The following is a 23,811-nucleotide window of genomic DNA, read 5'->3' as shown; positions in this document are numbered from 1 at the left end:
CAGCCTGACGCCTGTCTCAGATGCCTCTGCAGACACTGGAGTTGCCAGTGGGGAGACAGGACAGTGGCCGGGAACTCGGCCCTGCAATCTGGGTGGCCAGCAGGAGCAGGTGCACGGCACAGGCTCAGCAAACAGCAGTCACCGAACTGCCACGTCTCAAAGCCCCGGAATCGGGCTAGGCAGAGCTTCTATCCACGTCCCACCCCAAGCTGACCCCTCAGTGAATGCAGCTCAAGGGGACACCAGCATCTCCCACGGTATGTGTACTGCAGCCCCAGAAAGGACACGAATATGCCGGAAGACTGAAGACCTGGGCTCCCCCCTCATCTGGTGCTCAACAACCCTGGGCCCAGTGTCTTCAGGGCATCCCTGAGCTACAGAGGACACAAGAGACACAAAGATGAGCCCACATGGCCCTCACCAAGGATGGGGTGCTGCAGGGCCAGCTCAGGACAGACCCCAGTATCCCAGCAGCCCGGCCGTGCCCCACACCCACACCTCCGCTCGCAGAAGCCTCTCCCGGGAGCCCCAGCCTTGACCGACTTCACGTGCCAAGGGCAACATCAAAATCACCTTCAGACTAACACAGGGTCTCTCCCCAACACAAGTGCATGCTGAGGTGTCCCGGAGGCCACAGGACACGTGACGGGATGCAGAAGCAGGTTTGAGAACCCGTCCACCTTCTATTAAGCCGGATCTTACAGGGATTTACAAAATGGACAACGACCACACTCTCATCACATTCTTTTATTTGAAAACACAACTCCACGTTTTTCTTAAGACAGAGTCCTTATGTTTACATAGAACAGACTTACTCTTCTTTTTATGCAGGAATAAATATTTTGTAAATGTGTCTTTGTTTCTGCAACAGCAAAAATCAATAGGCATGGTCACAAAAACACAAGCTCTGGAGGGTTTCCACCTTTTTTTTCTCTTTTAAAGATTTTATTTATTTATTTGACAGACAGAGATCACAAGTAGGCAGAGAGGCAGGCAGAGGGGGGGATTAGCAGGCTCCCCGCTGAGCAGAGAGCCCGATGCGGGGCTCGATCCCAGGACCCTGAGATCATGACCTGAGCCGAAGGCAGATTCTTAACCCACTGAGCCCCCCAGGTGCCACTTTTAAGGGTGTGAAGTGGTCCCGGGAGCAAACCTGTGAGGCCTGCAGTGTCCACAGACTGAGCAGCCCCGGGGCTTGGGGCAGGGTCCCCAGGACAGTGACCTCTCCCAGCACCCAGGACTTGGATGGCCCCCGGGACAGGCTGTGCCACCACCAGCCACGCTCACACAGAAAACCAAGGCCCTTAGAGACTCGGTGAATCAGGAGAGATTTCACGGACAAGGATACTGGGTTTCAGAACGGCTCACCTGAGATAGGGCCATGAAAATAAATCGGGGGACTCCATTCCAGGGCTGGGGCAGATCCGCGGGGGGCGCCCGAGGAGGGCCATCTCCTCTGAAGAGTAACTGCCCAGCTGTGCTCCCTGTCCTTCGGGATTCCTGCAAGACGCAGAGCTGGAAGCATTCAGAACATCCTTTCCTGCCCCCGGTACACGCCACCAAATAGGGACAGTCAGCAAATGTCATACATCCAGTATTTCCAGTTTTCTAGCAGAGTTCTGCAGGATGGGCAGCCTTCCCGGGGATCGTGCACTGCGGACACCAGAGTGTTACCCTCTGTCCTCCACCTCTCCTGGGAGAAACTTGGGTCTGAGCTTGATGGGGCACTCCGGGCACCCAGGGCACCTGCACACATCTCCACCCAGACGTGTTCTCTGTAATGCTGGTCCCAGCTGCTCCCCTTCTTAGGTTTAAACGGTCCGACATGGGAGACCAGAGCTTGCAGCTGGAGGGGACACGCTGTGGGGGACAGGGAGGGACACAGTGTCTCCTGGGGCAGACAGCGCCGCCCCACTCTTGCCCGCTGCAGGATTACCTCCCAGGACTGAGCTCAAGCTTAAGAGGAGAGAGGATCTATTTCTGACCTGAGGACTTGAGACCGACTTGGCTAAATGGGGCAAGGATCTTCAGACCGCCTGTTATTTCTGTCCCTAAGGACGCACTCCTGTGCAAGACCACCGCGCTCACCAGCACAGGCCCAAACGGACCCTGAGAGGCACCTAAGAAGTCAAATGAATTCAAGTGGCACGTGTGTGCCCAAATTTGGCACCAGAAGGAACGGAGGCTAAGTGAAACCTCCACGCAGACATACATCCATTCAGGTGACGACCTCCACCTTCTTAAGCGTCCAAGGACCTTGAACATCATGACAAATAAAAAAGGAGTCCAACTGTGCGAGGCCTGGTACCAGACCAGTTCCCTGCCTCCAGAAGGCCGCTCCAAACCCGAGGCCTTGGCGAGGAAGGGGCCAGCACACTTGAGAGCAAAGATGAACAGATATGATGTGACAGCACAGGGCTAAAAAGTATCACCTGTGTTCCCAAACCCCCCCCCCCACTGCTTCCAGATCATTCTGCATCCAAGACCCCGGGACTGACAAGAACCCAGGATCTTTCCTGCAAAACTCCCCCAGGGAAAGGAAATTAAATGTTTGCTGAAGACCTACTATGGGCCAGAACTGTGAAATGAATTTGCCTTTGATATGTAAAATGCAGAGAGTGGGAAGCCTGGGTGGCTCTGTTCCTTAAGGGTCTGCCTTTGGGGTGCCTCCTTTGCGGGGGGGGGGGGGGCCCCCCCCCACCGGGGGGCCTGCCTCCCCCCCCCCCCCTCCCCCAGTGCCCAAAAAAAAAAAAAAAAAAAAAAAAAGGAAAAAAGACAAAAAGACCAAAATCATAAAAAATAAAATAAATAAAATGCTAATAAGAGCACAGAAGCAACATACATGAATGAAGTCCTTCCTCTTATCAGCACACCCCCATTCATTCAAGCAGGTGGGCCTTTGTGGGAACATACTACCCCTCCCTGCTCCATTCTCAGGGAATAAAAGAACCTGGGACACAGGATCCAACGCTCGAGGACAAGCCTAACCCTTCCACCCACTCATGCCCCCCCGACCCTGAACGAAAGGGCTCCCTCCTCCCCACCCATTCCCCCTGCTTGCAAGTGTTGTCCTGAGAGTCAAAGACAGTCAAAGACAGGGTCAGAGGCAAGTCCCGTAAGCTCGGTGCCAGGCCAAGGAAGGAATCCACACCTCCCACCCTCTCAAACAGCAGCAGGATGCCTTATGCAAGCAGTTTTTGGAGTCAACTAGGGAATGCAGACACCTCTCCACTATCCAGCACAGCAACCCCAAGATATACTATCAAGGGAACCGTAACGACCAATGCATGTTTCAGTGTTTCGTAAAGGTTCTTCTAAATATAACTTACTCCACAAATGTTCACACCGAAGCAGCCTTCCTTAAAGCATTAGTTATAAGAGAGGATTCTAGAGACACAAAGGACAGCAAGCTGTAAGATGTACCCTTCCTGCCCAAGGACACGAATATTGGCAAAATGGCCACTATCAGTAATTAAATGCAAATAAACTAAACCCTCAAGAGGCAGAGACTGGCAGGATGGAAAAAAATAAAGACACAAAATCCAACAATACGCAGTTTCCAGGAGACTCCTTTTAGAACAAAAGACACAATCAGGTTCCAAGTGAAGAGACGGGAAAAGATTATTTCGTGTTAACAGTGACAAAAAGAGACCTGGGAGAGCTATACCTCCATCGGCCAAAATGCACTTTAAGTGAAAATTCCTAGAAAGACGAAGAAGGACATTCTATACTGAGAATAGGGTCAATTCATCAAAGAGATTCAACAACTGGGGACCCTGGGTGGCTCAGTCAGTTAAGTGTCTGCCTTCAACTCAGGTCGGGAGCTCAGGGTCCTGGGATCCAGGCCTGTGTTGGGCTCCCTACTGGGTATGGAGCCTGCCTCTCCCTCTCCCGCTCCCCCTGCCTGCAGCTCCCCCTGCTTGTGCGTTCTCCTGCTCTCTGTCAAATGAGTCAATAAAATCTAAAAAAAAAAAAAAAAAAAAATTAAACAAAAAAAACATATATACACCAAAATTCAGAGCCCCCCAAATTTATGGGGTAGCCAGCATCAGAACTGAAGGGAGACAGACAGTTCTTCTACGGTAACGGTCGGAGACTTTTGGTCATGGACGGAACAGCCAGGCAGAAGCTCAAGAAGGAAAGAGAGGACACCGCGCGGTCACCCCACCCGACGTCACAGATGCTGCCCACGCTCCACCCGACCACAGCAGGACACACACTGCTCTCAATGGCACGCACAACGGCCCCGACTGTAGACCTCACCTGTTGGGCCACGAAAGGGGTCCGACCAAATGTAAATGGACTGAAGTCATAGAAGTTTCTTTTCTCCGCACAACAGAATGAAAACAAGAGAGCCACAGAAGTCAAAAAATTCAAAAACACATGGAAATTAGCACATCCTCTAACAACCAGTGGATCAAAGATGAAGTCGTGACAGAAGTTCTAAAACATCGTGAGGCAAAGGCAAACAACACCACAAGATACCAAAACTCACAAGATGCTCAAAAGCGCTAAGAAGGCGCTTAGAAGCGCTAAGAAGGCACGTAGCTGCTCATGGTTCCATTACAGAGGAACGATCTCGAATCCCGCACCCAAGTTCACGCCTTATAAAACTAGAACGGGGCGCCTGGGTGGCTCAGTCGAGCATCTGACTCTTGATCTCAGCTCAGGTGTTGATCTCAGGGTCGTGAGTTCAAGCCCCTCACTGGGCTCCACAGTGGGCACATGGCCTACCTAACAACGACAGAAACAAAGCTGGAGCAAACTGAACGGACGCTGACGGAGGAAAGAAAAGCGTAAAGATTGGAGCAACGATGAATACAACACAGAACAGAAAAGCAACAGAGAAAAAGCAGTAAAAGCAAAAGCTGTTCCTCTGAAAAGCTCAACTGAATGGACGGACCACTAGGGAGACTGACTAAGTCTCAAGGTTATTATAATCGGAAACGAAGGCGGGTACGCTACGGTTTTATAGAAATACAACTATCAACAACTCTGTGCCAACGGATGGGTAAGACAGGTGCAACGGACAGACTCCTAGAAAACCACCATCTACCCCAAACAGCATCATGAAAAACTAGAAGGTCTAAACAGATCTGGAACAAGCAAGGAGATTAAATCAGTAACCAAAGAAAAGCCCTGGATGGGACGGCTTCACGGAGCCCAGCGTGGCTGATGAACGCTGATGCAAAGTCCTCAACAAAATGCAACGGTAGTAAACCGACTTCAGTGGTAGATGAAAGGATGACACACCTGACCAGTGGGATTTATGCAAGGAATGCAGACAAAGTTCAGCCTACAAAAACCAGTCGAGAGAACACACCCTGTTCACAGAATAAAGGGAAAAAACCGACATGACCATCTCACTTGACGAAGGGAAAGCACTTGACAAAACTCACCAGCCTGTCATGATAAAAGCACGCGATGAACTAGGAATAGAAGATGTCTTGGCCCATTCAGGCTACTAGGATGAACTGCCACACAGAGGACAGTTTCTAATAAACAGAAATAAACGGCTCACTGTTCCAAAAGCTGGAAACTCCGCGTTCGAGGGAGGGCTCTGTTCCAGGTCATAGACTTTTCCTGTACCTTCACAGGCCAGGAGTCAGCTCTGTGGGATCTCCTTTACAAAAGCACTAATCCTGTTCCTGAGGGCTCCACTCTCATGCCCTAATCACCTCCCAAAGGCCCCCACCTACTAGGATTTCAACTTATAAATTTGGGGAGGACACCAAACATCCACACCAGAGCAGAAGGGAACTCTAGCCACAATAAAGTTTTTCACATATGAAAAAATCCCCAATTACCAGCATCCTCAAAGGCATAAGAGTGGAAGCTTTCCCTCTAAGATCAAGTCAAGGAAGGGGCGCCTGGGTGGCCCAGTCAGTTAGGCATCTGCCTTGCACTCAGGTCATCATCTCAGGGTCCTGGGATCCACCCCCTGGTCAGGGGACCTTGCTCAGGAGGGAGCCTGCTTCTCCCTCCCCCATCTGCCCCTCCCTACTTGCTCTCTCTCTCTAATAAATAAAATCTTTAAAAAAAAAAAAAAAAGAGGGCTGCTTTTGTCATTTCTACTCAACATAGTACTGAAAGCTCTAGCCAGAGCAATTAGGCAAGAAAAATAAATACATGGTATCCAAATTGAAAAGAAAAAACTAAAGTTATCTGTATTCCCAGATGATGTGACTTTACATGCAAAAAAACTCTAAAGACTGCACATACATAAAACTACTGGATTGAAATAACAAATTCATCAAGGTTATAGGATATTAAAATAAAGTTATTTTTCTATATAAAATGAACCATCTGAAAATGAAATTTAAGAAAATTATTCCATTTACAGTAGCATCAAGAACAATAATTAGGAATAAATTTAACCAAAGGTGAAAACCTTATAATACTCAAGTCTATAAAATGTTGCTGTAAGAATACAAAGAAGACCCGGGGCTCCTGGGTGGCTCAGTCATTTAAGCACCTGCCTTCTGCTCAGGTCATGATCCCAGGTCCTGGGATTGAGCCCCACATCGGGCTCCTTGCTCAGTGAGGAGTCACCTCCTCCCTCTCTCTCTGCCCCCGCCCCCCGCACTCATGCTCTCTCTCACTCACTCTCTTTCAAATAATTAAATAAAAATCTTAAAAAAAAACAAAAACAAACAAACAAACAAACAAAACAAAGAAGACCTAAATATGATAATATACCTCATGTTCATGGGCTGGAAGACTTGACAGTACTAAGTCAAAACAGCCCACAGACACACCGCGTCCCCATCAAAGCCCCACCAACACTTTTGCAGAAATATGAAGAATCAGAAAATACCAAGTATCCACGAGGACACGGAGAAACTGGAGCGCTGGTCCACTGCTGATGTGGACACGAAGTGCTGCAGCCGCTACGGAACACCGCACGGCAATTCCGCAGAGACACTACAAACAGGATCATCCTAACATCCTACAATTCTACATCTAGGCATGCACCCCAAAAAAAAAAAAATTGAAAGCAGGGACTCCAACAGGTACTTTTTACTGCTGTTGTAAAAGCACGATTCGCCATAATCAAAAGGTCAAGAGCCCAAATGTCCCCCCCGCGGCTGAAGGGACAAACAGAAGATGGCGGCTACCCTAGGAGAGGATATTGCTCAGCCGTGAAAAGGAACGAACTGCCAACAGCTGCCACCACATGGCCAGTCTCGATGACAGCAGCCAGGCCGAAAACCACAGGCCAGAGGAACCCACTCCTAGAAACGCCCCAACAGTGAAACCTACAGAGACCGGAAAGAGGCCAGTGGTAGCCGAGGGGCGGTGGGGGCGACGGAATGAGAGCAATAACCAGGGAGCGGAGGCTTCCCTGTGAGGTCTCGCGTCGGGTCTAGAATTGACTGGTGGCTTGGGGCACCTGGGGGGCTCGGTGGGCTGAGCGACCGACTGTTGATTTCTGTTCAGGTCAGGATCTCAGGGTCGCAGGATCGAGCCCCGCCACGGGCTCCGCACTCCGTGTAGAGCCTGCTTGGGGTTCTCTCGCGCGCGCTCCCTGCTCACACTCTAAATAAAAAAATAAAATAAAACCTTAATAAAATAAAATAAAATCTTAAAAAAAAATAAAATGAAAGGACATAAAATGGGCGCTGGTTGGACATACCTGTGAGTCTGTAACTGGGTCCGATATATAGCACGTGTGTCTACACACACACACACTAACTGCACAAATCTGTGAATATACTCATTGGGACTGGCTTGTACACTTCCAGTTTAATTGGGTGAACTGTGTGGTACGTGAATGACATCTGTATTGCCCTGGGACGCCATCAGCCCAAAAGGGTCCCGTGCCCTACCTTTGGAACCAGCATAATCTATCCTCCCCTTGAAGAGATACAATGAATTTTCTGCAAGTTCTGTCACAGGAAAATGCTTTATCCACCCCGACATCTCCAAGCACATCTGGCCAAGGAATTATTCGCTCTGCAGCATCTCCCAGTCCTCGGGAAAGCACTAAGCTGCCCTACTCACCACAAGCACCGGGAGTCGCTTGATAAAGGCTGACAAAGAAACCACCACCAAAGCCGGGTGGGGCCGTCAATGCCTGTGCTAAGCAATGAGCAGAGGCAAGAAGACAAACATTCCACGGGGTCCACGGTCCCAGAAAAGCTTCTGGTGGTGGAACTTCTCAAAAGGTGGAATGAAGAAGAGCAGGTGCCCGGACTGCCGCCCGCCACACAGGACAGACTCCCAGGGGAGAAAGGGAAGTGGCTCTCAGGTCGCCACCCCAACCAGGACCGACAAGCACCCCCACCTTCCCCCCCACAAGGCAGAGCGCAGATTGGCAGGAGGCTGGGGGGTGGGGGTCTCCTGCGGACACCGGCCATGGGTCTCTCCCCAGGGCTTGGGGCCTCCGGGTTTACAAGCTCAGTGGGACGTAAATCCCACACTCCTGCAACGAAGACAGGAAGGCTTCCTGAGCCTGCAAGATTCCGAAGGCTTCAAACTCTGAAGTTTTCTTCATCAGAAGCAAAAGAGAAACTACCTAATACAACCCACAGACTCCAAGTGAATGTCAAAGGGGGACTCGGGGCAAGTATCTAAAGGTCCGGACGCACTTACGAGCGCCATTTACAATCACGGAGGGCTGAAACCTGTCTGGCAGAGTTCCTAGATTAAGTAACGGCGTGAGGAGTAAGAGCTCCTGCGGGGTCGAGCAGCCTTCTCGGAGATGTTCAGAGAAGAAACCACAGACAGAACAGAACACACGCGTGAAGACCTCAGCACACGACGCGTGGCTGCAGCTGGAGCACGCACAGGCCAGGGAGCCGGGCGGACACGCAGGACCTCGGCTGCACCCTAGACTTACTGAGCTGGTAGCGGCCTGGTCACGGGATCCCGGGGCTGCTCACGTGCCCACTCCAGCTTGAGGACCGTTTTCAGCCCCTGTTAATCCCGAGCCTGTGTCAATACAGACCACTGCCAGCTCCTTCCCGGAAAACAAGTGAGAACTCCACTGGGATGGCTCCTTCCGTGCTGAGCCGGCCCTCAGCCACGCCACCCCTCTGCTCACTGTGCCTTCCTCCACGGATGTCACGGTGTTCAGCGGGAGCGCGGCGGCAGCAGGCAGAGGGGACACGCTGGTTCCTCCAACACCTGCCCGGTGAGCGACTCCCCGCGTCCGCGTGCAAAGCCACCTGTGCACTCCTGAAGCCCGTGTCCCAGTTGAGCGCCGAGAGGTGCTGAGAGCGTCCGGTCCTCAGCAGCGAAGGCAAATAGCCAGAGCCGAGGCACCAGCACCATCCTGCAAAGAAGTCAACCGCGATGAGGACGCAGGGGACCAGTGGGGACCTCGAGGTCCCATTCACGCACACGGGGCTGCCTCCCCTCCCTGACGTCAGGCTAGAGCCGGGAGCACCTGGAGCCCAGCATCCCACAGACCCGGAACGTTCTGCAGAGCCCTGGACTCCCTGCCCAAGGAGACGGAGGACAAAAGGCAAGGCAGAAGCAAACGGGTTCAGTGCACACCTGCTGTAACTGTAACTACAGTCCCCGTAACTGGAGTTCCTGCTCCCCGTGTCCCTCTGATCCAGCCGCTACCAGCCTGGGGAGGAACAAAGCCCACGCCATCCAGGAGGAGGGAAGGGGAAGAGTTCTCCCGAACCCGTCTGAGTAAGGCTTCATGGAAAGGGTTCAGGTACTTGGAAGGTTCCGGATGGGCTAGGGCTCTGTAAGTCATTTCCACCCCGTGAATTCGATGAACAGAAGTAAATACGGTGCATCATGTTGATTTTGGATGTAACGTGTGGCCATGTCAACTGCCAGGCATGCTTCCGTGGCCCGTGTGGGTGGGGCTGGGTGAGCCCTGGAACGGGGCCGTTCTTTTTTAAGTCTGATGTAAAACACAGAAACAAAAAGAGCCTCACCACGGCCTCCTGTCCCGTGTTCTCCCAGAGCCCCCCAGGGTCCACAGGGCTCAGACTGCCCTACCACCACCCCTCACTCTACCCTTGACCTTCTGATTAGGTAGTAATGCTGGCAGGTGGGAGCTGCCAAGTTTCTGACCCAACTGGTGATTCCAAGAGCAGAACACAGAGCTCCTGCGCTGGGGTGACTTCTGAACCCAGCATCCCTGCCGGAGCTGTGGGCTGCTTTACAGAGACGTGGGATTCCAGATCCCAGCCCTGTAGGTCGGTCTCATGGATCGGGGCAAGGCCTGGAGAGATTCAGAGGTCACCGCTTGAAAAACCCGGCTCTCTCCTAGCCACCCCTCCACCCAGGCATTATCAGGGCGTCCCCTCCCATCTGAAAGGAAGGTACGCCCGTTCTAGTCTGTCTGGACTTTCCTAAGACACTGCGTCACGAGGCCACACCCCACGAGGCTGCGCGGCTCTTGTGGGACCACGAGAGTGCCTCCTGGCAATCCATCAGTGGATTTAGACTGCAGCAAAAGTTCAAAAGAGCCCGTGTTCTCTGAAAAGCTCAGAAACCCAGGTCTGGGTGGCGCTTATGCAATGGCTCCAGGAGTGACTGACAGTCAAGAAAATGCTTCGACCTAACTCACACTTTCCTGCCACCCTTCTGGAATCCCACTGACCTCGAGCCAAAGCGAGCGTGAAATCACCGCGCATCCTGTGGACTGTGTCCCCTGGCAGTCACCACACACGCCCCCATTCCTACAAGGCGGTGAGTCCCATCCCTGTTTCAGGGGCACGGGGCACAGCAGCGAGCCCTCCGGAGTCTGACGCGCATGAACACCTCCCACAACCGGACTTCCCCGTGTGGTTGCCTGGCACCCCAAGTCCAGAGTAAGTCTTCTCCTGCGGGTCTTTACCAGTTTTACGCTTTCGAGTGCCGGAGGAGAGGAAAACCAACAAGTCCTCCCACACCCACGCCCGGCCCCAACCAACATACAGAGCTGGTGGGTCCCAGGCTAAAGGGTGGGCGTGTGACACCAGCTCCCCGTGCATACAGGGACAGTCTGGCAAATGGCACAAGAGCTGAGACATGCACGAGACTAAAGGCACTGTCTGGTCCCACAGTGACTTCGAAACAGACCCTGAGGCTCAGCACTCTGGGGCCACCGCCCGTCCAATCCCGACTGTCCCTTGCCCTCTTTCACACTTACAGAGAACCGGGAGGAAAGGCGCCCGCTGCTTCTTCCTCGCCTGCAGGAGTGGGTAGGAGACGGCAGCTGCGCAGACGGCAGCCTCCCCAGACAACAGCTGCCATGTGCGGGCACCTCCAACAAAACCTCTGTCAACAGCCTGGGCAGGGAGGGACTCCCACCGGCAGGTGATCAAAGGGTCAATCACTGCGTGGAACAGATCTGATTGTCCTAAGAACGAGGGCACGGTGGTCCCACCTGTGTTTGGAGCGATCTGCTAATCGAATTCAAGCGTGAGAAACTTCCCCAACATCTCACTCCTCACCCTACGTACTGGACAGGTTCGCTCCACGGAGGAGGCGGACTTGGAGGGGAAAGTTCAGTGTCACAAGCTGTGTCCGTCCTGGGCTTTTCTACGCGACTATGTATGTCAACGGGGCATGAAAGAGGTGCAGGCAGGCCTGGGTATTCGTCCTCAGCAGAGAAAAAGGTCCAGTTTCCTCCTAGAAACCCTTATCTGTTCATTTCTGCAGCTGGCTCCCACACCCACTGCCCACCACTGGGCTCAGAGATAGTGGACGGGTTTATCTGGGTACAGTTATTACTTGTTACATATTAAACAAAGTTAGAAACGGTTATATAACACCTTGTCTGACAGCTGACAGCGGACACCCAAAAGCTCCAGGATCCTGGACCCGGGGCAGCAGGAGACAGGGCAGGGGCCAGTGCTTCTGAGAACACACAGCGCCTCCAAGCCCCTGGGCCACCAAAGCACATGGCAAGAACAGCGAGCAGCTGACCACTGGTGCCTTTACCGGTCACCCAGGGCTGGCCCTGCGTGGAGAGCATGCAGATGAGGACCACGGGTCACACTACAGGGCTGGTCCCAGTGCATCCATATATACTGTGTGGCACTGGGTGTGCCAGACCCACCACACGGGGTAGCTGCATGCAGCGTGGGAGACCCGGCAGGGGCACGGGCCACTCGGCGCACAGCGTGGGACACCAGGCTAGGGAACAGAATGCACAGTGCACACACAGCTTGGGAAACAGGGCTCAGGGCAGAACGCACAGCGCACAGAGAGGGAGACCAGCTGGGACACAGGCCACATAGCTACGTCCCCACCGGGGAACTTCTGTGCAGGACATCAGATCCTGTGGCCTGAGCACCCCCAGACACAGCCTGAAGAGCTCTAACACCAAGAAGTAGGGAAGCCATCCTGGCAAGGGTGGGATGCTACCCTGCCTCCAAAATGCAATGAGACCCACCCCTACCAGTTCTCTGTGCACGGAGGACCCTACAGCACAGGTCTGGCCCCACAATGCTCTACTTACAGGGGATGGCATTCTGAGGAAAGGGGGAGAAGCGTGGCCTGGGCCAGGTACCTGGGACTCCAGGCCCAAAGCCCAGGTGACCAGGTCACGCCCTAAGGCTTCAGGGAGAACTTGCATTGCCCAAGCCCTGGTTCTCACAGCAATCCAAAAGAAACCCCCTGTTCCGTCCACTGCCCTGCGGCCTCCCCCACGGGCCGCCTCCACTGTGATGGGCAAGGACACACCCTGCTCACAGAAACACAACATTCTCCTTCTCTGCCTATGAGACGATGCAGAGCACTGGGCCGGGGGACTCCCAGGCCCACCACCAGTCAGACACGCGACAGCACACCCACTCTTTCCACCTGCCCAGGAGCCTGGGTGAACACCAGGGGCGGCCAGTTCGGGATTTCCAGGATCACTCCCAGCCCTCCCCAGGTGTGAGCACAAACAGCAGGAAGGGAGAAGCTACCTCTTGAAGCCGGAGGCTCAAGGCTAACAGACGGTACACGGAGCGTGGGCTGTGCGCTGGGCATGGAACAGGGATGCGCACGTGCACAGACAGCCCTGAACCGGCCCCGCAGCGGGCCACGCAGCCAGGGAGCACACTAGCCCCTGGGACACAGCAGGGAGAGCTGCAAGCTGCAGAAGGCAGTGAGAACCGCCTGGAAGCAGACTCGGACGGACGCTCCGCCGCACGCACACTTGGGAGCAGAGAGCTGGGGAGCCCAAGGGGCGCTGTGCTCAGACGGGCAGAGAAGCACCGAGTGCAGCTCCCGAGAAGGAGGCAGGGCCAGCCACAGGCCCTCTAACTACCAGAGGGCTCGGGGAAGACACCGCAGATGTTCACTCGACCGGGAAGCCCTCCGAGGCAACCAGGGCCAGGTGCTCTCAGGATTCTGAAGTCGACCCCGTGAACGCCAACCCAAAGCAGAGTGTTCAACCCAAAAGGAGCGTCAGCGAGTATCTCTCAAGGTTCTGGCAGATCCGGAATGGCCTGGCCCGCACGCCAGGAGGCAAAGCACACTCCACAGGCGAGTTAGCCATACACGGCACCCCTCCAGTGGAGATGCTGCAGGGTAAACTGAGGCATAAAGTCCAGCCCTGACATTCTAGAAGTCAAGACCCCAACAGATGAACTTGCCCCAGGTCACAGAGCAAGTCACTGGCACAGGTGAGCCCCACTTTCCTCCCAGACATGAGGCTCCCCCGCTGCTCTCCGTGGTGACTCCCCACCCCACCTCTGCAGTCAACCACCAGAAGGAGGAGCAGGGGTCCCATCTATCCCCTGGCCTCTGCTCTCAACCCTGGCGGTGACTCCTCTGCCTGACCGCATGGGCCCTGCAGCCTGCTGGGGAAGAGGAGTGATTGACATGACAGAAGGGCCCTCCTCCGCCACACCCCCCATAAAAAATACCAGTGCTCCCAGGTAGAAGCAGGCTCCAGAGGGCAAGAGGTAACACGACGCCGTGACAGATCCAGAAGACCCGGGCCTGCGCCAAATGACCCAATGACCACACACTCGGGTGTGCTGGGACCGCAAGGAGGGGATCTTCTAAAAGGCATAAAAGCCAGAAAGCCAGTGGACCAGAGGAAGCTGATCAAGGATCCAAAAGAGCCAGAGGCCCCGCCAGAAAGTGGAGACACAGCCAGACCAGGCCCGCAGGTGTCAGACAGGAGAACCGCAGGGAGGCGGGGTCTGAATAAGGGCACTGACTCCAGCCTAAGGACCAGCTGCACCCCCGTCCTCCCCCAAAGCCATCAGCAGGCACCTCCGGAACACGGAGCTGCTTTCCAGAAGCACTGCAGGGTCTCTGGGCCTCTGTGACCACGCCAGGCGCCAGCGGGGCAGATGACGCAGGGTGGCCGAGGTGCCCAGGCCTGCCCCAGCCCACCCCGTCAGCAGGAAAGAGGCTTCTGCACGCAGTCTAGCCGGAGGAGGAGAAAGTCCCAAGCCGTGGGCACCAGGGGCTCCCCACACAATGGGGCAGCCAGACAGCACTCCCCAGAGGCCCACCATCAGCTCCTCAGGGATGCCTCTGAAAGCAAGCGGGCAGAGAAGGGCCCAGACGTCTGAGCAAAGCTTTGAACCTGAATGATGGGGGCTGCGTGGAGTGGGTCGGACACCACCCTGCCAGCCTCGGCTGTCTCGGCCTCTCCACTGGCCACCTGGGGCGACCACTTGGACAACCGCCAGGGCAGAGGCCCGACAGGCCTCGTGGATGAGGAAGGCCTGCCCACATGGCCTGCACCAGCACCCACAGGCCCATACCCCTGGCCCACAGGCAGAGGTGGCCACGGAATGGCAGATGAATCCGTCTTCAGCCGGCCCCAGCCCCAGGACTGTGTGGGGACAGGGACGATGTGGAGTCACCCATCACACACAGCCCTGTTCCTGCCTCCCTCCCACCTCCACCCCTGCTTCCCCAGGCTTGGACATCCAAATAAAACACACCCAGAAGCTCTCGCCTGCCACAGGCTCTCCTTTCTGTTAAGTCAGGCACAAGTGTGTAGAAAATTTTTAAACAATAATGTATTGTTTGAAGAAAAAAACTATCTAGGTAAAAGAAAAAAGAAAAAAAAAAAAACAGAAATGAATATACCCCTTCCCCCCAAAAAAAATTTAACAAACACTATATCTACGATACAACGATGTTATGGGATTAAAATAAAAATAATCACTTTTGGTGATGATGGACGTATCGCTGTAGGTTCACTGACAAATGCCCCCTCTGCTGGGGATGCTGGGGGTCAGGAAGCACATGGGAAATCTCTGTTTTCTGCTCGATTTCACAGTCAATCTAAAAACGGATCGAAAAAACAAAGTCCGCTGAAAGAAAAGAATCAGAGGAAAGGTCCTTGGGGATTAAAAATTAAAACAGAAATTTAAAATCCAATAGAAAGGATTAAACATCAGCCTGACATACAGCCCAACCTCGAACAACAGAACAGATAGAAAACAGGAGATAGAAGTAATTGGAGAACCAGTCCCAGAACCTAACAAACAAAAGCCACTCTAGAAAGAAAGGGAAAGGCGGAAGAAAGGAAATTAAAGAATTAATTTAAAAACATATCCCACGCCTGAAGGACCTGGGTTTCCAGCTTGAAGGGACCCTTGCTGTACCTCACACAATAGATGGGAGAGCCCCCCCCCCCAAGGCACTTCTTTACGGGACTTCCAAACAAAGATACAAAGAGAAAATCCCAGAGCTTCTAGACATGAAAAGAAAGAAAACGGGGAAAAAAAAGAAGAAAAAACAAAATACTCAGACGGTTTCATACCCAGAACCAAGAATCAGATTAGGTTCACTCTCAACCCCATTCTGCCTAAAGACAGTGACGTCCTTTGAATTTTTTGAGGGAAAACAACCTCTAGTCCAGGAGTCTACACTTGGACACACGTATCCGTGAGAGGAAAATAAGGATGTTTTCACACACACAGCGTCCCAAGAACTGGCAGACACGTTTTTTTTTGGAGGCCAGCATGGAATGTTCCCCATCCCACTGTGGGAAGCCATGAGGAAAGAGATCCAGGACCCTAGAGGAAGGCAAAGGGCATCCCCAGGCTGATGGGGAAGGAAGAGCGGGGGGGGGCGGGCCGCAGCAGGGAGTGCTAAGCACATGAACCACCAAGGAAATGCAAAAGCGCTCCCAGAGACGGACCATGTCGGGCCAGACAGGGAAGGTCAGTGCGGGGTGCCTCACCGCTCACCCCCAGAACATCAGCAGTGTGTCACGGCCCAGCCCACCTTGCCAGAAGACTCGGCAGGGAGACCACTGCGGGACCCGGCCGGGACGGTCAGGGCCAGGACTCCGCACCTTCCAAGAAGAGAACTCAAAGCATCACATGAGAAATGAGAGACAACTGCTTGGAAATATAGATAAACATGAACACCAAACACTAAGCCTGGTCACTTCTGGGACCCAACTATATATACACGTAGATCTGATTACAAGATCAAACTAAAGGTCACAAAGGTCTGCCCTGGGTGCCGAGGGATTAGGGAGCCGGGGGGTGTTGCAAATGGAGGGACCTCGCAGGAGGGCAGGCGGGAGAGCAGGGGACGGGGCCCTACCTGGGGAGGCTGCCTGGGCCCACCGCAGCCCTGCAGCCTGCAGGGTGGGGAGAAGGGCCAGGCCTGCAGTGTAGACACAGTCCAAGAGTGGGGCACGGATCCCCATCCTGCCTTACCCTTCCTCCAAAGCTCTCACACACCACAGGGGAGACGTAGGCCGCAGTCTCATCTTCCTATTTCTCTAGAAACTCCCTAGCCTGGTTTCCATGAGATCCACAGAATTCTGGGGAAAAGAGGACAGACAGCATCCTAGGAAGAGCAGCCTGAAGGCTCCTGGGGAACATACCATGGTCTTCTCTGAGCCACAGGGAACGCTGCTCAGACCCTCCACATCCCTCAGCTCAGCCTCCCACCTGGTGACAAGATTTCCAGGCAGGAGCCCAGATTCAGAGCAAGCTGTCGTCCCCACACCAAAGAAGCTCTCCTATCTGCGTGAGGCCAACATACAAACTTCTGAACTTAGAAGTCCCTCGGTTCATAGTCGCTTTCCGGTCACTATGAGCTTTCTGATGCAGGGGGTCCAAAAATGACCACTACTAGAACGGGACCTGAGAGAAGTTTGTAGGTCAGGGGGAGTTCTCAACTCACAAACGTGAGGAGAAGACACTCCCAGGGATGACAGGTAAGAAAATAACTAAGCAAACCAAAGGCCCAGCTATCCCATCAGAGAAGGGAGTGCCCGCATGGTCTCTGCACTGAGAAGCATCTCAAGGGAGATCCAGGCAACTTGCGGTCAGAAGCCCAGGAGGTCCTCACGGGTGGCTCCCATGGGACAGGACAAGAGAAAAGGGATGTCCACAGGGGGTCTCCAGGCATCCCTCACCATTCTGTATTTTCAGAGGTCCCGGGATGGTGCACCTGTTAGCTCCAGACAGGGACAGATGAAGCACGGTCACCTCGCAGTTTTATCTGTGGTGACAGCTCCCAGCCCTGTTTCCAAAGGACAATAACGATGCAACGCCAAGGGCCAGCATGCGTCAAGCTCTTTGCACGCCAAGTGCTTTAGGAGCCCACGTTACTAGGCAAGACGGCAGCGACTGGTGCCTGGGCCTGTCGACCCGGCTTGAAAACCTAGCCAGGACTCAGGGAGATGCAGGGCGGCTCGCCGGCACAGCCCTCGACGGTGTGTGTGCACAGCCGTTTCCCAGGATCACGGTCAGCCCGGCAGGACCCGGGTCCACGTTCACTTCCATCCCAGCCGGGCCAAGAGACTCTGTAGACGCCAGACACCAACCAACCTCGGGGTCCTAAAACTAGATGCCACCTCGCCTCGCACTGCCTGAGCCCAGGGGTCTCCCTCATTCGAGGCTGCAGCCCGCCTGAGCCTGTGCATCTCCCGGGCATCCACCGCTCTCGCTCCTGGTCGGGGGCAACCGGCTGCCAATGCCTGCTCTTCACTATCATCTGGTTCAAACGCTTTGCCCCCAGATAACACGTGCATTCCACCACCCATCTCACTCCCGGAAAGCCCGCCGCGAGGAGCTCCAGCTGCCGTGCTACAGGCGGGCCAGAAAAGCATCCTTACAAGGACTGGTGCTCAAGCAGGTTATGGTCCGTCCCCCAAGGTCTGGGGCAGCGAACACGCGCCCAGCACCAGCAGGCAAAGGCATGAGAAGCGAGGTCCTGCTTCGAGCAGACCTTGCAGATTAACAGGAAGTAGAATAATCAAGCTCACAAGCTGCTCCAAGTCAAGGCTGAGTGTGCCCTGACGGCGTGTCCAAGCTCTGGCAAAGTGCCACCCGCCACATACAGGGTCACAGGACTCCAACAGCCCTTGCCGGTAAACGCCTTTGACTCTCGTTTTGCCGATGAGCTTAGTTAACCTGCTCAGGCTCGCCGCCCCAGGAAAGAGTAGACCCGGGGGTCACACTGGGGCAGCAGGCCTCGTGCAGTGGTCAGCACGGGCCACGACCCCTGCACAGAGCAGAAAGGGAGCGGGATTCGTCCCCGGCACCTGTTCCCAAGGGAGGTGCCCAAACACATCGTCCCCTCTGGCAGCTCCGGCCCAGATCAATCCTGAAATCGAGGATCTCAACAATCAAGGAAGGTCTCTGTCAAGTCCATTTATGAATTTGATGGTCAGAAATAATATTCTAGTTTCCCCAGTGGCGTCCAGAGGTGATGAACCAACCTGAGTTCCCGGCAGGCATCTATTTCCACCTGGACACAGGGCCAGCGGGGCTCCCACAGCAAAAAGGGAGATCCCCTCAGTCGGCATACCCCAAAAGCAGAAAGTCAGAACCATTCAGGTTTCTGCCTCTGCGACGACCTTCCATTCACGATGGGACAGGGCTCTCTGAGTAGCCATCTCAAGGGAGAGTCACACCATGTCTCTTCCCATCAATAAAGAAGAGCCATCAGCCCTTCCAGGTGCTGGCAGTTTTATGCTCCCCCTGCTTTCATCTCCTTCCGGAAAACAGGCCCTGTGACCCCCAGGACCAGGGACAAAAGCCCATCCCAAGGAGAGGAGTTCAGAAGCTCCTGAAGCCAGGGAGGGCAGCGGAGGCAACGGTGTCCCCACCTGACGGAGAAGGCGGGGGAGCACACGGCTAAAATACGAACATAAATCAGTGCCTGAACAGATGAACCGTGTTCCGCACCCATCAGCATGCAGACCTCGCAGGTTACCAGATCCCCAACGTGCCCTGTCTGCCAAGCTTCGCCCACCAAGTCGCTCAACTGTCTTAGTTCCTTCCGTAATTTCCCATAATTCGACAGTTGAGCAAAAAATAAAGACAGGTTAAAGGAAGAAAAAAAAATCTTCACTAGCAGAAAAAGTTTGATTTAAATCTTGAACATGAATGGTTACTTAAATGCAAAGACGAGGCAAGTATTTCTCCCCACAAGCCCACGCAATTTCACGTTGGCTTAACAGTCTGAGAAACAGAGGGGGATTTTGCACACGCGGCAAATGCAACGGCTTCCTCCCCCCTGCACCGTACAGACCCCTCGGCTCTGAGTTCTGACTCTGGCTCAAAAACGTCCTACCACCGTGTGGGTTTTTCCTCCCCTGCAGAGATGGACAGAATTCCAAGAAAATAGGTTCCTTAAATTAGGCCACCTTCAAAGCATTAGGTTTTATCAGATACACCAACCCAGAATTTCTACAGCTCTGAGACGAAGCGGAAGGCACAAAAGCGGCCTCTGGTCAAGCAGGAGTTTGCTTTCTGTACCTTGTAAGGTCTCAGACCAGCCACCCCATCAAAATTAACGTTTTGTGCCAGCTCTTAGATCCTGACTTCGGCTCTCTCCACTTGGCCAGTCACTGTGGGTGCCCTGGGTTCCGATCCTGATGGCCACCACCAATAATGGAATAATTGCCTAGACAAGTGGTTGGCAGGAACCTGCCCTGCTCTGGATTCCCGACTCACAAAGGAAAGGCACTCTGCCCAGCCGACACAGCCCCAGAAGTGGTACACACCACACGCAATAGGGCCACTGATGACTTTTTAGGGATGCACAGCTTCTATTAAAACACTGTTTTAATTACCATAAAACAACTTGCCATATCGAGCTCATGACATCAAAGTTTCCTCCCAAATGAAGTGTGTATTGAAGTACAAAAAGTAAGTGGAGAAATCGATGAACACCTCGCAACAGGACAAATCTGGAAGGTGGGGAGCCCCCAGAGTGGCAACAGAGCTTCCTACTTCTCCAGCTGTGTGGCTGGAAGGAGGAACCTCCTCTGGGCCACTTCTCGCTTTCAGAGGCAGACGGGCTTATGCAGAAACATGAAACACACAGGGCTTAAAAAAAAAAGAAAGAAAAATCCAAAACTAGCTCCTGGTGACAGTGCCGTCATCTGCTGGCCAGGTTACCCTGACATGTCAGTTAACCTGCTGAGCCTCAGTTTCCATACCTGTAAAACACAGATCAGCGAGCTGTGGAGGATGAAAGCAAGGAGCTTTCTACCGAGTCTTTTACAAGGTGAAATGTTACAGAAGTATCAGGAGCCAGGCTTCTCAGTTACAGGAGCTGCTCTCGGCTGTGTAACTCGGTCTGTCCTCACGTTCCCTCCCTGTAATCTGGGGATTGGCCTGTGTGGCCCTTCTCTTTCAAGTGTTCCCAATAAAACTCAAGTATTATGTGCAGGAATCCTAGAGTTCAGATTTTTCACAGAAAAGACAAAAACAAAAACCTCAGTCATTTAGAATCATTCCTGGAAACACATTTGGCTTCAGGGCTTCTCCTTAATAAAACACCCCCCAAGAGACACCTCACGGTCACCATAAGTCACAGCTTCTTCCCACGTGTCCTCTTGGAAAGAGAAAGGGGGGCGCTGGGTCAACTCTGAGGAAGAATCACCAGCTTTGTGCCATAAACCCCCAGTCGACGCCTGTTGCTGCGCTAACATGTGTTCTTAGTAAAACTGAGTGAAACGTTAAACAGAGCACCATTTCTGAACCTCGGGGGCTGCAAATGGCTGAATCAGCATTTTCAGAAACAAAGTGTTCTGGGCCTGGCCTTGTAAACAGCAGCACTGAGAAAGTTGTGCAATAATGCATATTTACTCACGAGCGCTACTTGTTTGGGCTTTTTCTTTGCATCTCTTGAATGAAAGCGGCTACGATCTTTGCAAGAAAGCCTCCTTTCCAATGCGTCCCTACGATCCAGATCCAGGACCGGGTCAAAGCCACCTGTGGCTCCCCTACGCTACCCACCCTTTCGGTCGGGGCAAAGGACACAAAGTCTGCGTTTCTTCCAATCCCAAGAAAAGACGAACACAATCAAAAGTCGAGAATACTCCTCATTTCCATAACGCACGTACTCGAGGGCAGAGGCAAGGCAGGCGTTTGGAGAGGCGAGCAGCGAAGGCAGGAGTTGCATCAGAAATTGCCTTCTGCGAACGGTCTCTTATCACATTTCCACGGTTGGCGGGCGGCTGATCCGCGAGCCCACAACTTGGTGTTAGGCCCCGGGCGGCGGGTAACGGGGCCACGAAGAGAACAACGACAACAAAAAAAATCCGCGGCGCGGACGCTCGGGCAGGGGGAGAGGAGCCCGGCCCCACCGCCCCCGCCGCGGGCGCACCCCGGGCTGCAGGGGCGCGTGCAGCCCACCCCCGGGCGTCTCCGGGAGGGCGGCCTCGGCCCTCAGGGCCCGGCGCACCCAGCACCCCCTGCCCAGCCCAGCCCGCGGGCGGCCAGCGTCGGCCCGGAGGGCTCGGGAAGGCGCCGCCCGGCCCCTCGGCTCCCGGGCCGGGAGCGCCGCGCGCACAGCCGCCACCCGCCGGCTCCCCGCTGCCCGCCGCCCGCTCCCCGCTGCCCGCCGCTCCCGCAGACCCCGGCCCGGAGGCGACGCCCTTCCGCCCGCCGCGCCCCCGCGGCGCCCGGCGTCCCCGGCCGGCCGGCCCGCGCGCAGACAATGACGGCGCGGGGACCGCCCGCCCGCCCGCCGGGCCCGGCCGCGCCGACCACAAAGTAACTTGCCGCCGCGCTCCCCGCCCAACTCCGTACCTGCCGCGGCGCCGCTCCCGGCCGCCTCCGCGTGGCCGCCGGCGACCCTCGGCGCGGCCGGGGCGGGCGAGGCGGCGCGCAAGGCGGACCCGGCCCCCGCGAGCCGCCGCCCAGGGGCTGAGCGCAAACTTTGGGCTCCGCGCGGGTCTCCGCGGCCTCCCAGCCGAGCCCGCCACCGGCGCGCCGCTCGCGTCCCTTCCTGCCTCCTCCCGGCCTCCCCACCCCCTCGCCGGGCTTTAAACCCGCCCGGCCCCGCCCGCCTCCGCCTCCGCCGCCTCCGCCTCCTCCCCCGGCCGCTTTTCCTGCTCCTCCTCCCGCCGCCGCCGCCGCCGCCGCCGCCACAGCCCGGACCGCTCGGCGGCCGCCAGCGCGGGCGGAGCCGCGGCCGGGGCGCAGGGCGGGGCGCGGGGGGCGCCGCTGCGCTACGGCGGAGGGGGGGGAATTCCGCGTCCTGCCCCGCCCCATCCCGGTACCCCAGGACGCGGGACCCCGGCCGCCCAAGCCGGGCGCCGGCGAAGGACACGTCGGACCTGTCCCGAAAGGCGATTTGGGAACGAATTCTCGGAAACTCGAAGTATGAACCGTGCGGTCCAAATCCTCGACCCCCGGCGCCGCAGAAGGACCGACCCGACGACGACGAGCTGCGACTGCCGGACTCCGTGGTGGGCTGGCGGTCCGGTCCGGGAAAGGAGAACCGGGGTTTGCAGTGTCCGCCCACAGCCAGCCAGGTGTGGGGCCTCGCCTCTCTGAGCCTCTGTTTACCCGTCTGCGGGCGAGCACCCAGATGCAGGTGGAGTGGGGAAGCCCTGCATGTTTACTTACTGCCTCCAAGCCTCAGTGTCCTTATCTTTGAAATGGACTAATGCGCCTGCCCGAGGGTGATATCCTGGGGATTCAATGAGGTCATGGCTGTTACATAAAGTGACTGCCACGAAGGAACCCCTGAATTAATGGAAACCGTTGTCATCGATATGGTTATTAGCATCTCTTCCCAATCAAAATTGAAGTACAAATACGACAGTAACAATAAGCACGTCTTTTTCTGGGTCTCGAGGTTGTGAGAACAGCTACCCTATAACTTACCTTTACTGAGCACACATTTTGTGCCAAACATTCGCTAATGGTCTCATTGAGCCCCCACTCTGGACCCCTTGGGGATGCCAATCTTTCCCAGGTTGAATAACTTGCTGAAGGTCAAGTAGCTGGTCAGTGCAGAATAAGCATTAAAACCTTTTATGGCACTTTTTATGGCTCCTGCTTTTCCCACCTTGGGACAGAATGTATCAATGAAAGGTCATCCATTCCAGTTACTGAAATAAGCCTCCTGAAAGCATCTATGGTTTGCTCCAAGCTCAGAAAACCATTAAGATGAACATCTAGAGAAAATGATATGAAGGAGACTTAGATTCCTGAAAGAACAAAACACAAGGACTCCTGTTGTAGACAAAGGATGGAGAGAAAATTAAAGAGAAAACTTAAATTGGGGCATCTTCTCAAAAGTATATCAGCTTTGAATCTTACAGCTTTGCCAAAGGCCCCGATCAGCAAGGTGATAGGCTGATAGGCAGGGGGCTTTTACAGATGATCAAAAAGTGCCTGTATGTATAGGCACATTTTTTTTTTCCTGCGTCATTTGTAAGCAAAGCTTACTACACTGTAGTCCCTTCCTCCTATGTATTGTAATATGTCTTTACTAAATTAGGAATATTATCTTACACAACCATAGCACAGGTACCAAATTCATAAATGTACACTGTAAAATCCTTGTATGTAATCTAGGTCCGTATCCCAGTATCGCCGGTAGATCTGAGAATGTCTTTTATGGTGTTTCGTTCCCAGACAAACTTTAGTCTAGGGTCAGGTATCACATTTAGCTGCCTCAACA

The 23,811-nt window shown here is 54.4% G+C and overlaps 1 protein-coding gene across 1 annotated transcript in view; it reads right to left on the bottom strand.

The window, feature by feature from the left end:
• GRB10 (growth factor receptor bound protein 10) overlaps nucleotides 1-22,145 on the bottom strand; it is a 167,798-nt gene extending 145,653 nt beyond the window's left edge. Inside the window, exon 1 of the mRNA XM_032874995.1 lies at nucleotides 21,927-22,145. The gene's annotated coding sequence lies outside the window, so the exon portion shown is untranslated. The remainder of the gene's footprint in view (nucleotides 1-21,926) is intronic.
• Nucleotides 22,146-23,811: the final 1,666 nt, after the last annotated feature.

This window comes from Lontra canadensis, unplaced genomic scaffold, assembly GCF_010015895.1.
Source record: "Lontra canadensis isolate GAN:19392208 unplaced genomic scaffold, GSC_riverotter_1.0 scaffold54, whole genome shotgun sequence".
Classification (NCBI taxonomy): domain Eukaryota; kingdom Metazoa; phylum Chordata; class Mammalia; order Carnivora; family Mustelidae; genus Lontra; species Lontra canadensis.
Note: the sequence above shows the minus strand (reverse complement) of the source record. Positions and strands in the feature narration are given on the sequence as shown.